This window comes from Stegodyphus dumicola, chromosome X2, assembly GCF_044657685.1.
Source record: "Stegodyphus dumicola isolate Sdum_Otavi_A_Nest chromosome X2, ASM4465768v1".
NCBI classification, from domain to species: Eukaryota; Metazoa; Arthropoda; class Arachnida; order Araneae; family Eresidae; genus Stegodyphus; species Stegodyphus dumicola.
The window spans coordinates 4409689-4422910 of NC_140781.1; the positions used below are offsets into that span (position 1 = coordinate 4409689).

General features: G+C 32.4%; 1 protein-coding gene across 1 annotated transcript in view; it reads right to left on the reverse strand.

The window, feature by feature from the left end:
• Nucleotides 1-4187, reverse strand: part of LOC118192596 (uncharacterized) — a 92553-nt gene extending 88366 nt beyond the window's left edge. Inside the window, exon 1 of the mRNA XM_085809799.1 lies at nucleotides 3885-4187. The gene's annotated coding sequence lies outside the window, so the exon portion shown is untranslated. The remainder of the gene's footprint in view (nucleotides 1-3884) is intronic.
• Between the last annotated feature and the right edge of the window lie 9035 nt (nucleotides 4188-13222).

The following is a 13222-nucleotide window of genomic DNA, read 5'->3' on the forward strand; positions in this document are numbered from 1 at the left end:
CCGCATTTTTGGAGACATTTTAGGCTTAAAGTTCAAAATGTAGACAAAAAATTTAGATAGTAATATGGCACCGTGGAGTTTCTCGCCAAGTGAGGGCGTATATAAGAGTAGTTCCAAAAATTGATCTCTCTTAAACAGGCCCACATTTCCGACTAAATTTCAGAATTAAAGTATTCAAGCTTAAATTTTGATAATTAAAATGGTAACCAATTTTTAATATAAGACAAATAGCCAATAGGTTGTGCAAATGGCAAAATAATTGGTTGATCTTTGGATTATGGTAACTTGGCGATATTTTGGCGAAAATTTGGCAACCAACTCTGCTACAGCAACCCTGTATTTTTTTATTTTTTTTTTCCGTCATTTTGTCTTCACGAATTAAAGACATGTTTCTTTTCTTTTTATTTACTGAACACTTTTTCCAACAATCTACTAGCCGAATTACACTTATGCTAGAAATTTTATGTAACAAAACTGCTTAATCATGACAAATATTAATTGCAAAATTGGGAAAAGTGCACAATCGCAAACTCCTTGCGCGTTTTTCAGAATAGCACATACACATAAACCATTTACACGTCGACTTATTTTTACTTAAAAAAAATCCCAGAATTGCACAAAAATGGCATTGCACACACTCTTAACTTTATCCATCTACACTGCTATTTTCTCATTAATTACAAAAATTTGCACGAAAATGCAAAAAAATTCTGTGAATCTTTAAACTCGGTAAAAAGCACATGGAACTACTCTGATATGCGCCCTCAAGTCGCCGAATTTCTCGCCAAATATTTTTGGCGAGAAACTTCATGCTGCCATATTACTATCTAAATTTTTTGTCTACATTTTGAACTTTTAGCCTAAAATGTCTCCAAAAACGCGGTTTTCGCACATGCAAAAACTACGTTTTGAACACACAATTTAGCTAAAAATCCAAAACAAAACAAAAAATTTAGATAGCGAAAACGTAAAGTTTCTAACCAAAAATATTTGACAAGAATCCATGTACACAGCGACATGTTTTAACTTAAAAAAACATCTATGAATTGCACAATGTAGGCATCGAACGAATCTACGCACACCTCGCTTTAATAAATTAACATAACAACAATAAATTTCAAAGAATACCATGTACACAGCCTCCTGTTTAAACTTAAAAAAAAATCTACGAATTGCACAATTTAGGCAAGGAAGGAATCTACGATCTACGCACTCCTCGCTTTAATAAAATAACATAACAACAAGTAGTTTCAAATAATACCATGTACACAGCATTCTGTTTTAACTTTAAAAAACATCTACGAATTGTACAGTCTAGACACTAAACAACAAAATAAACTAAAATAAATTTCAAACAATTTAAAAAAACAACAATAACGAAGAACCAATGAACATAACATTCTACAAAATAAGAACAAGGATAAAATAAAATGCACTTACCATGAATTAATGCGTTTTCGAATAGCAGAAATATAAATTTCATACCGCCTTTAACATGCCGCCACATAACCACTATCGTATTTACATAACAGCCAGACACACTATCCAGAAAATTTATACTATGGTTCACAAATAAACTCACAAATCCCTACTTCTATCATGCACTGCCATTAAAAATAATCTCCCAGACCCTCTTTCCACACTTCCAAATACCCACTACCCCTCAACAGGATAGCCACAATCATATTTCCTTTTGCCGAACTTCAATTCAACAACTACCATTTTATCTTTCCCTCCCATCTTCTCAGACACAGAGGCGAACCAACGAGCTCCAGCGAAAGATTTTTCAACATCAACAGGGTTGCCATAGAACACACAATCGCGCCAAAAACCAGCGCAGAACACATATCGCCACATTTGGTGAAATTAGGGCGTATATTAGAGTTGTACCAAGAACATATATGAAATTATCTGATCGCGAAAAAGTATATACCCTTTCCAAGGATGAACATTTCCATGTATAAAATATCCAAAAACTTTCACCTCTAAATTATCTATTATATTATAAACGTCACCAACGAATTCATACTGCAAGCATTACAAATGGTTACAAATACTTAGTATCAAATATTTAAATTATTTCCATGCACGTTTACTTCCACTGAAACGTATACCAAATTCCTACAAACATATAATTCACAAAATAACTATCATTTAATTAAATATAATTAAATTCAAAAACACTACTTAAAATATAAAAATCATTGCTAATAACAATTTTCCAATAATACCATATTATTTTATTTACTCCTTACATTTAGAACAATGCATAAAAATAATATCCTCAAATAATTAAAACTACTAACTTACCTAATCTTCTTCAGAATCTTGATTACGTGTCCGATAAACTTTTCTTATTTCCTCCACTAAATAAAAAGCAAGCGTATGTGCGCCTGTTTCAGGATCTTTAAAATCATACTTATAGTTCACAGCAAGGAACCAGGTAAAATAAATAACTTAATAAAACATCTTTACTTCTATCTCGCACAACCTTAAAAAAACACTTATTACTACCCCTTTCAATCCCACTAAATACCCATTTCGAATTCACTTTAGTTAGGGCCATGGGATCCAAAAATTAACGAACACTGTTTCACACAACACAAAATAAAGCTAAATACAAAATTTCCAGATTTTTTCCCGATTTCCCCCCTTTTCCGATTAAAGAACTGTAATTCGTCCATTAATGTCACATGACATATCTCATGATCTCTCATTTCCCTCACACAAAATAATGCGTAATCGGAACTGAGTACTTCTCACATTATAACCAAAGTCCCAGGTAGTAACCTTTATCGCCTCCAAAATGTCGCCAAACTACCAGTTACCATATTCCAAAGATCAGCCAAATAAGGTTAAATCAATGTAAAATATAAATAATCATTTTAAAATGTAGTGGTGGTACTAAAGATTTTCAATTTTAGTTTAGATGATACCCATTAGTCAAAAGATTGAGAACCACTGGCCTATATGCATTCGAAACATTTAAACCTCTCGCGTCTCCTTGCACCCTACATATACCATTCTTTATAAAGCACTCGCCTACCAAGTTTGAAAATATGAATAAAATGCTGCAAATGTTCATATAGGATGCACAAAGATCTCTTTGCAAAATGCAGATAACATTCTTTAGTTTTGCCACTATAATCATCCATCCAATAAGCTGATTTTTTCCCATCATCATTTATTTACATTTTATTAATACAGTGCTAGTTATACTGAGTAGCTTTTAACAATAGCATATTATAACAGGCTAAATTGTTGCATAGGGAACTCAACTGTTTCAGCAAATTTTTTGTTGGATAATGAATTTAATCTGATAACCTTACTGTTTTTTTATTAGCACATAATAATTTTGTTGATAGGTCCAATGTAAGGTAGAGTTTTGCCTAAATTTAAATAAATCTCACAAACACTACTTTTTGTAACAGCACTCATTGATTATTACGAGTATCACTTTTATATACCTATACACTGTTAAATGATTATAAATGTGAAACAGAGATGTATCAATTAGATGAAGCCGTAAACTGTTGTACATCAAAATGAGGGAGGGAATGCAATCATTAGAGGAAAATGGTACCAGTTCAAGCTTACATTATATTCACAATATGAATCCAGATTATCAGACTACTTACTAGTAATAACTACATGTAAAGGCATATAATAAGACAAAATTTTTATGCAGATATTAAAACTGAATATTTTACTTAGTAGGCTGAGATAATACTGAATTTAGGAATCAAATCTTTGAAAAACACATCAATTCCATTAATATATAAAAGGTCTGTAAAAACTAATATTAAAGAACACAAATTAAAACAAAACAAATATATATATATATATATATATATATATATATATATTTTTTTTTTTTTACTTACTGGATACTTTTCAAGTAGCACTGGTAGAAAATAAAAGCTATGCAACACAAAAGCTTCATTTATTACACTGTAAATTCACGACGGTGGAGAGACAGGAAAAGTGCTTGACAAGCATTGTTTTACCGATTTACCCATTACAGGCAATAAACCAAATTTAGAAAGTAAACAGAAGTGACGCCAGAATTTAAACTTCTTTGTTTAGTAACATAACTGTTGCCAAACTATAAAACATTTCAATTCCCTTTTTTATTATGTGAAAATTATTTAATATTTGATGATGTGGGGATAAAGGCATTAAGACAATGAACTTCGTAATTGAACACTCCTTTGAACAAATTTTATATAGGAAGCCAATTAATGTACTCTAAATTCTAGGTCATTAGTTTTCAATGAATGAGAATGTTAACGCTAGATGGCGGCCTAGAACCTCTATACCCCCAGAATGCTTAAAATTTAAATTGACTATATTTGATCGGTGTACTGAATGTTAAAGGGCTAATAATATTTCACGTCCGGTTTATAATGCTGAACTGCATACATGATTTGTACATTCAGTAAGCACTGAAAATGTAGCGGAGATCGGAGATCATCATTCGTTAAATTGTTCGACCCACCGAAGGCCTTTACCACTACATGTTTTTCAATCCCCTAAGTACCTGTAAAAGTTCGTTAAATTCCATAAAAATGGAAAAGTCCTGTGCACTTGTAATAAAAGTGCAAATACTTCAATAGTGAAGAAGTTGATCAGGGGTGACACCGTATATCGGCCACAGATGAAGTCTTTGTTGGATAAGCAATAATAGCAACTAATAATTTTGGCATATCTTTTCGAAATTCAATATCTTTTACACATTATCTAGATCTGACACAGTATCGTACAGTAAAAATGGAAAATAATATTTACAAGTCCCAGAAATTTTTGTGCTTTCGTCTGAGGCGAAAAAGTAGACTGTCACGCGATATTGAAAATGGAGCAGGATACTCTCTCTTAAGACGTCAGGTGGGAAAACGTCAGGCCGAATGCGGCTCTTTTAAAGGCAACTGGCTTTTTTGAACTGCGCAATATCATTCCATTTATATGAAACATATTTAACTGTACTCCATTATATTAAAAAGGCAGGTGAATGGACATACTTATTTAACTTTTACAGATACTATTTTACAGAAATCCAATTGGAGAATAAGTGTTCCATTGATGCTTAGGTTTAATCCATGTATTCGCGACTGTAGCGAAATGCTCGCCCTCTGGTAGCGTAGTCGCTGACACAAAAATAGCGATGAAATGAATCAGCAGTACTATTGCAGAAAACGGTTGGTTTGCTGGAGTAACTGTTATTGTGTACCGTGAAAGTGGAATATATGGAAATGGCAGGTACAAACAAAAAAGACAGTACAAACATTTCCGTACCTCAGTGAGCTTCAAGAGATTCTAAAAATCCAGAATTAAGTTTCCATAAATAACCTTATGCAAGAATAGGCTAAGAAAGTCTTGCTTTGGATTAAAGGTTTCGTTAGCCGAAGAGACGAATGTATAAAGGTGCCTCTTATCGGAAAATCTGTTTCGTAACGAATGTGTGTATGTTCCAAGCACTTCACACCTAGTGATTATAATTTCTACTTATGTATATCTCATATTTACTGTTTATTACTTTAACATCCAATTTACGATTTAGAAGTTTATAAATGTCTTCATTCGGAAGGTTATAAATTCCGTCTAGCGAAAGATGTGAAATATAAATGTCAGTTTTAAATTGCTTTTAATTCGTCTTGTTAATGACCTTATTCGAGGGTCATGAAAGATACATAAAGAACATATCGTAAGCATTCTATTTACCATAACAGACTAGAAACTAGACTCTGTGCCGTACCCTTCTGATGGTGGGACGCTGAAGATTTCGTGCAGTGTCCCTTCTGCCAAAATATAGTGGGGAACATAAATGGGATATAGATAGTGAAGTTCTGCTTATTTCATTCCTATAAATAATTTAACCAATTTTAAAACAATAGGAAAATATGCATTGTTTGTAATGAGGATGATGTTTTTGGAGCATTGTATAAATGAACAGCTTAATGAGCTTTTCCGTTAATAAAGAAAAGGCAGAAGATGACTGTGAATACATTTACAAGTATTCAACATTCTAGATAAAATTCTTCTATGAAATTAATAAAAAGTTGGATACGCATTATTATCAATAAATGTTAATTTTTAAGTTTTTTTCTTTTCTCACAAATTTGAATAAAGAAAGTTTTGGGATAAAGCATTCAAAATTACCTACAACATAAAGCTCATGCACAAAATTTTCATTATGTATTTTTATTATATATAAAATATTCAACAAATAACATTTACAGCAAAAAAATGAAAAAAAAATGTAAAATCTTAGTTATTGTGTGATTGACAAAACATATTACATCAGTCAGATGTTATTTACAAATATTTTCTTCAATTATAGTACACTTTCATTTAGCAAACAGATGTCCTGGATGAAATTAAGCATATAAATCCTAGCTCTTGATCATCTTAAAATTTCTAAAGCCACATGAAATAATCATTTAATCTTTCATAGTTTGTTCTAAATTATTAAAACAGAAAGAAAGAAACTTACAGGAACAGTTAACAGTAAAAGTAATGATTTGCTTGTATAATTAAATTTCTTTATCAAACAACAGCAATAAAGTTCACTTATTAGGGATGTTTCTGTATTAAATAGTCATGATCATTTCCTTTGATAATGACAGGCTGTCCTAATAAAATATCTCTGAACTTTTCAGTTTCATTTGTTGTAGGTTCGTTCCGTTTTCGTTTTTTTACAATTTTTTTGAGAAAAATCTTTTTTTTTTTTTTGTTTTGTTTTTTTTTGTTTGTTTTTTGTAGAATAATCCTTTTACTTGTAGATTCAAATTTAGTGCTTATATTTTTTTGATTTATTGTGTTGCAATTTTCTGATAACTGTAATAATTTTTAAACAGCATTTAAATGTTGCATGATTTGCTGAAATATTGTCTTGTGTCTGTTAATGTAGTCTGCAAATTTTTATTTTCATTGCACAACTTTTGGATTTCATTTATTAGTAACTAGAAAAAATTATTAGTTGATTTCCCTGAAGTAAAGTTTATGTATGGTTTTTCAAAATTTTGTACTCCTTCTTTTCAGAAGTTAATGATTGCTCCAGAATAATCTGCTTCACTTTTGTTGTACATAACTGCTGAATGAATGTGTTTGCACAACTTATTATGAATTCTAAAGTCAATACATTCACAAGTATATGCTTGCATTCTAATATTACACTGTGTATACATTTTCAAAGAGTGTTCGTTACAATCATGCTCTGAATTTTTTTTCACGTAATAGATTCTGCTTGATGAGCTACTTTTAAATTTAAATATTCTGTGATCAATTTTCTCAGACTGTAAACATTTTGCATGTTTGTGTGGTCTAAGTATTTGAGATTTTTGTTGTAATTTTGCCTTTGTGCTTTTTTTTTGTGCCAAGGCAGCAGAATGACCTAATAGGTAATGAAAAACTGTTGAATATTGTGAACACATTGAAACTCAGCAGCAGGCTATCCTTGAAAGGGAGGGAAGACAACAGGGTGCAAAATTTTAAGATGCAGTGATTGCTGCTGCGGGTGTTTGTAATGTAGTACATTAGGCATGAGTAACAGTGCTAATGGTACCCTAAACTATAACCCCAGGTGATAGACTGATAGGACAATTCATAATGCAAGGTTCATGATATCTGTTATTACAATGTCACCAGACTAAGATACTGGTAAGACTAGATACATCGTAGTGGTAAGGCAAAAATAAGATTTGTCTGAAAAGAATGTTGTGCCATGCTGAAACTTCCCATATAAAGTAGCACTGGCAAAACATCAAATTCCAGTAATTAAAGCAGCCTATTGCTCTTCCTTTTTTAGTGCTTCTTCGTAGCATTACTGGAGAACGTGATATGCATATAAACTGCAATATTAATTATCAAGGTATTCCATCAAAGTCTATGCTAAGTCATCTAATAGGAAGATGACTTAGCATAGACTAATAGGAAGATTATTGGATGCTTCATTCATGGTATTGCATTTTGAATACCAGCAGCGTACAAAGTGAGCGAGGAAAACTGAAGCATATTATGACGGAAAAAACTGTAATATATTTTAGGGAGGGTCCACATAAACTGTGATAAGTACAAAGAACGAATAACTATTACATTATATAAAATAAAAAAGATTAAAATCATTACCAGCGATTTTTTCTTTTTGAGGTGATGGAATAGGAAAATGATCTAAATTCAAATTGTGTTTATAGTTTGTGTGTTGTATTACTGTATTGAAATTTTATTTCCGTAAATTTTAATATTTATGCTAGCTGTACATGTCTGTCTACACTTTTTTAACCTTGAGCTGTTAGTTGCCATATTCTTTTCCCTTCAGATTTATAAAATCCCCTTCGGCTACCTGTCATAGTTAGAGAAGAATGGATTTTGAATTACCCCCCCCCCATGAGCTATTTATTACAAAGGATGTTCTGATTAAGAAATCAGGAGAGGAATGAGGAAAGATCCTCATCGTGTAATCATTCATAAAAAGCTATATAAAGAATTAAAAGCAACTAATAATCCATTATTTCTACAAAATTTTAGACAGTAAAAATTTATCTAATAACAACATGTTAATTTCATAATATGTAATAAACATATATTTTAATTTTGAATCAGCACCTTGTTAAACATATATATTAGGAAAACTAATTTTTACCCGTATATGTTGAAAAAGAATAGGAAGCCAATAGTTGTTTTAACATAGTGGGTCATTTAAAAAATTCTGCTATTTTTAGCGGCTGAATTTAAAATTACTTCATACAGAAAGCACCAACAGTGGATCACTTATGTAATTGCTATCATTCTAACATTTTCTGTCTGGAAATCAGCTTATAGGTGACTTAGAAGCCAAATATTGTTAAATACGCTTTTTAACATGTTTCAAAATATTTCCCACCTAAGAAATGTTGGAAGTATTGAAACATTTTAATGCAATGTTACTGTGTCTAAGATGCAAAGCAGATGAATTAGAACATGCGAACCAAGTATCCTGCTTTTTTGTTACGTGTTTCAAGAGGTACGTAGGTGGTAGTTATTCCTCAACAGTAAGAACTTTTCTCTATTTATAAATCCAAGCATCCACTGTTTGTTTGATCCAGTTCAAATCTCTGCAAAATTGCTAACTGCACAGTTCTTCATGTAATTTTCTAAATGTGTAATATGATTACAACCAGCTTCTCTTAAGAGGTCCCCCATGATTATATCTCTGTCCTTAAGCAGATAGTCCTAATGTGCTTTGCCATTATCTGATAAATCCAAATTAATCCTGAAAAATGATTTTTGAATATTTCTGAGGGCAATATTTGTACTGAGCATTGTTTCTTTCAGACAACTAACTAGCTGAAAAGAAAAAAAAAGTATCATTGACCATGGGTGGTAATCTTCCAGAGGGTTCATTGTATATGTATGCAGTAAAGCCTTGGTAAATACAGGGGTTATGTCATTAACACACTGCATGTACAGCAAAATGAAGTTCCGCAAAGATAACTTTCTATGGAAAAAACGGGTTAGGTATATTTCAGATTAAGAAAGCATGAATAATTAATACAAACCTTAATATTACTGTAATTAAAAGGCAAAGATAAAACAAATGGTAATTGAAAGAATTTCTATTACTGCTTAATAAGTATGTACATGATACAATTATTTTTTTAAACAGCTGATGATTTTTGTTTAGGACAATACTTTGTAGGGTTTATATTTAGTTTAACTAACATTTATTTTAAGCTATCTTTCCTGTCAAGCATTTACATTCCCCTAGAATTGCCAATGCCAGAGTATGTAAATTTTAGTAGAACGCGCAGAGTATTCAAATTTCCAGCAGAAGTAATTTGAGTTAAATAGAAGGGAAACTAGTTTGTAAGCGTGCTTCTTGATTCACGAGCGTGAGGGTTGCTTGGTAGAAGTTTAAGAACCGCGCGTTTCGGCCTGTGTGCCTACTTCGGCAGTTAGTTGAATTCTTTCAACGTCTTAATCAGAAAGTTTGCTGAATCTCAGCTGTATCTTAGAACGCGGTTAAGATATTTACAATTATAGAGCCTCGTAGATAGTGACTTCGTTAGTTATGCATCCTGTTATTTATTTTTAGTTGTACTTTTCTATTTTTGGTTACACCGCCGGGTCGGCGTAGTTTGTGAGCGTCAAGTGAACGCAACTGTAAGTCTAAAGTGAAATAAAAAGGGATTAAACCCTTCTTACGAGTTTGTGTAACTTCCAGTTCATAGCAGTCACTACTACTGTTGCGGACAAGTTGGGGCCACGCAACATCACAACTTGATGCGAATTATTAAGCGTATTGTAGTAAGGAGTGCAGTTTTTGAATTTCTCAAATAAAGTGTTTTCTTCTTTTTTTCATTTAGGTCAATCTGTGTTATGAAATTGGACATTTCCTGTGTCTTTTTTAACAATTTGTTTAACTTCTTGTACATTAAAGGCTTTTCATCTTCCCATCTATTGATGCTTTCACAGTTCAGCTGCTGTTATAAGATCATTCAGTTCTTAATTTGTTATTTCAGAACTATCATTCTTGACTAATTTTTCTATTTCTCCTTCTATGAATATTCCTTATGCAGTTTGTATGATTTCTTTGGCTTCATTTTCACTCGATGGAAATCCCTTAAAATTGTTCATTGGCCAGAGCAGAAGCCAGAAAACATTAATTGTTGATGAATTCACTTATTCCTATGTGATTTCAATCATTTCTATGCAGTGTCTTATGTTGAATTGCTTCCAAAAATGCCATTAGTGTGCTTTCTTTCGTCTAGCACTTTATTTGCAGAGATGTAAACATGCCTGACGTAACAAGCTTTGAATGTTTTTATAAGTCTTTGATACACTGTCTGGATTAAGGGAGTTGAGTTTGGTGTAAAGAGGGAGAGGAGAACATAACAGTTCAGGTTTTGCTGTTCTATGTAATATTTGACTTCTTTAATGAATGAGCTTTCAAACCAGTAATTAAAGAAAACTATCGCAATGTTGCCAATTTTCTGCAACGTACTGCATATAATTAGAATTCTTACACTGGACAAATTAAGTGGAAACAATTAAGGTAATGCATTTATGCAAAATTGTGTTCTCAATGGGTTTACTATACTAACAAGGAAATGGGGTAAATGCTTTGAAAGAAAACTTAAGCATTCCTTTTTCTTCCATTAAAGATTATTTTGGAAATATGCTAAAGATGAAGATTACTTAAAAACTTCTCTCGTGCTGTTTGTTTTTAATTACAAATATGAAGGGGAAAATTTTGTTAGACAGTAAGTTCTTTAGCCCACTAATTTCACATTTGTAATAATAAGAGAAAAAAAGCATGTATCATAAAAAGTACCATTTTTTCAGTTTCGAATAAATGGTTTATGAACATATCTATCCAGTTTGATTCTTTAAAATCTACAAGACAATTCATTACAGATTGGTGTTTGGTGTATTTAATTATGGCAAAGCACACGAGGGCTATCTGCCTAAGGGGAGGGATGCCTTTCGTGGAGGACATTCTAAGGGAAACTGGCTCGTATACACGTTACACATGGGGAAAACCACGAAAACGCCCATGCAGCCAGCCCGTTCGCGGGATTCGAACCTCGGACCGAACTACCAGTGTTCAGCGACTTTACCGCTCGGCCGCTGGCGGGCCAATTCATTAAAGAAGTCAAATATGTAAACTATAAGGTAAATATGCTGAAAAACATTTGAATGCAGATAATAAAAATCTAAGTATGATCAGCTTTTTGTATTCAAAATAAGTAAACAATCTAAAAGAAAGCAAAATATATGAGATAAGAAAATTGTGAAGCAATTTAAAATGGTGTGTACATTTTTAGTGAATGAAAGCAAAAAAAAAAAAAAAAAAAAAAAAAAAAAGAATTAAACAATTAAATCTCCCTGCATCATGTATAGTAGGGAAATTTAATGTGTCGATACCAGTTTTGGGTACTCTTCGGTTATTTGGACCAGATTTAGGAATGTATGTACGTATGCATGTGCATATGTATGTATATACGTGTGTCTATACACATACACATACATTTCTGAATCTGATCCCGATAACAGAGGAGTAAATAATTTTTAAAACCTAAGACAACAAAACTGAAAAATATACAGTGTTATTAAAATTTATGTATTCAGAGATGAATTTATACCATAAACGTAGTTTTCAAGTAGCAAAAAAATGCAAGAGGTGCAACAAGACTAACTGGTACGTTAGTATTTTAAGAATTTTGTAATGTGCAAATAGAATGTCAAGTCTTTTGGTATTACAGATAATAAAAGATAAAGAGCAAGATTTATAACATTTCTCACACCGTTAAGATCCGGAAAAGTTTAACAACGATTAATTATGCAACTGTTACATGCTTTTTTATCAAGCATGGCAAAGGAGAAAATGGCACTTTTTCAGTAGTTTTATTTTCCTTAAAATGGGAGAAAAAAATTAAAGTCATACTTCTACTGCGTATTCAAATAAATGTACGGTGCGGATTAACAAACCTTGTCTTGATGGGAATGACAGATCTAAACTTTTACTTATATTTTCAAACTTATGCAGATTCTCTAAATGCTATCTATAATTCATTAATGTAGAGAAGCTTCCAAATAACCTTCTTCGCCTTTAATGTGATTCAGCTCATTTCAAAATTTGTGCAGGTTGCGTAAATGTTTTCTAAGTTGCACCCACGGAGTATTAAAGTTATAAGGTATTTCTCCCGCCTTCCTAGCGTGCCTTCGTGGTGTAGTGGTTCTGCACGCTGGGCCGGTATTCCAGATGTCCGCGGTTCGATTCCCGGCGAAGGCGCTTGCACATTTTTCATCTCTCCGGCTTTTAAAATTAACCTAATGTCTCTACAAAGTTCATACTCCGTGGTTATACCCTAGTTTTCAAACTTTTTTCGCAGTACATGCAAAGCACACGCTCTTCCGAAGACGTGCCGTACTCATTCAATCACTACCAAAACTTAGAACTGTCAGATAGTCAATACTTAAAAACGCGAAAGGACCTTTGCGTCACGTAACAGAAGACCACGCCCACCACAATCTGATGTCACCAAGAACTCTAATTTAATTAGCTAGTTAGATAAGGGTACAGCGCGGAGTCTAGCTTCTCATTCTTAACAGTTAGAAAATTTTGTGAGGCTGTCTGAGGATTACAATCGTATTCTAAATTAAAATAATATACAGCCACGTAATCTCCATCATTAAACATAACATTAAGATTTTTAAGGCTGTCACATGATGTTTGACTCTCTGA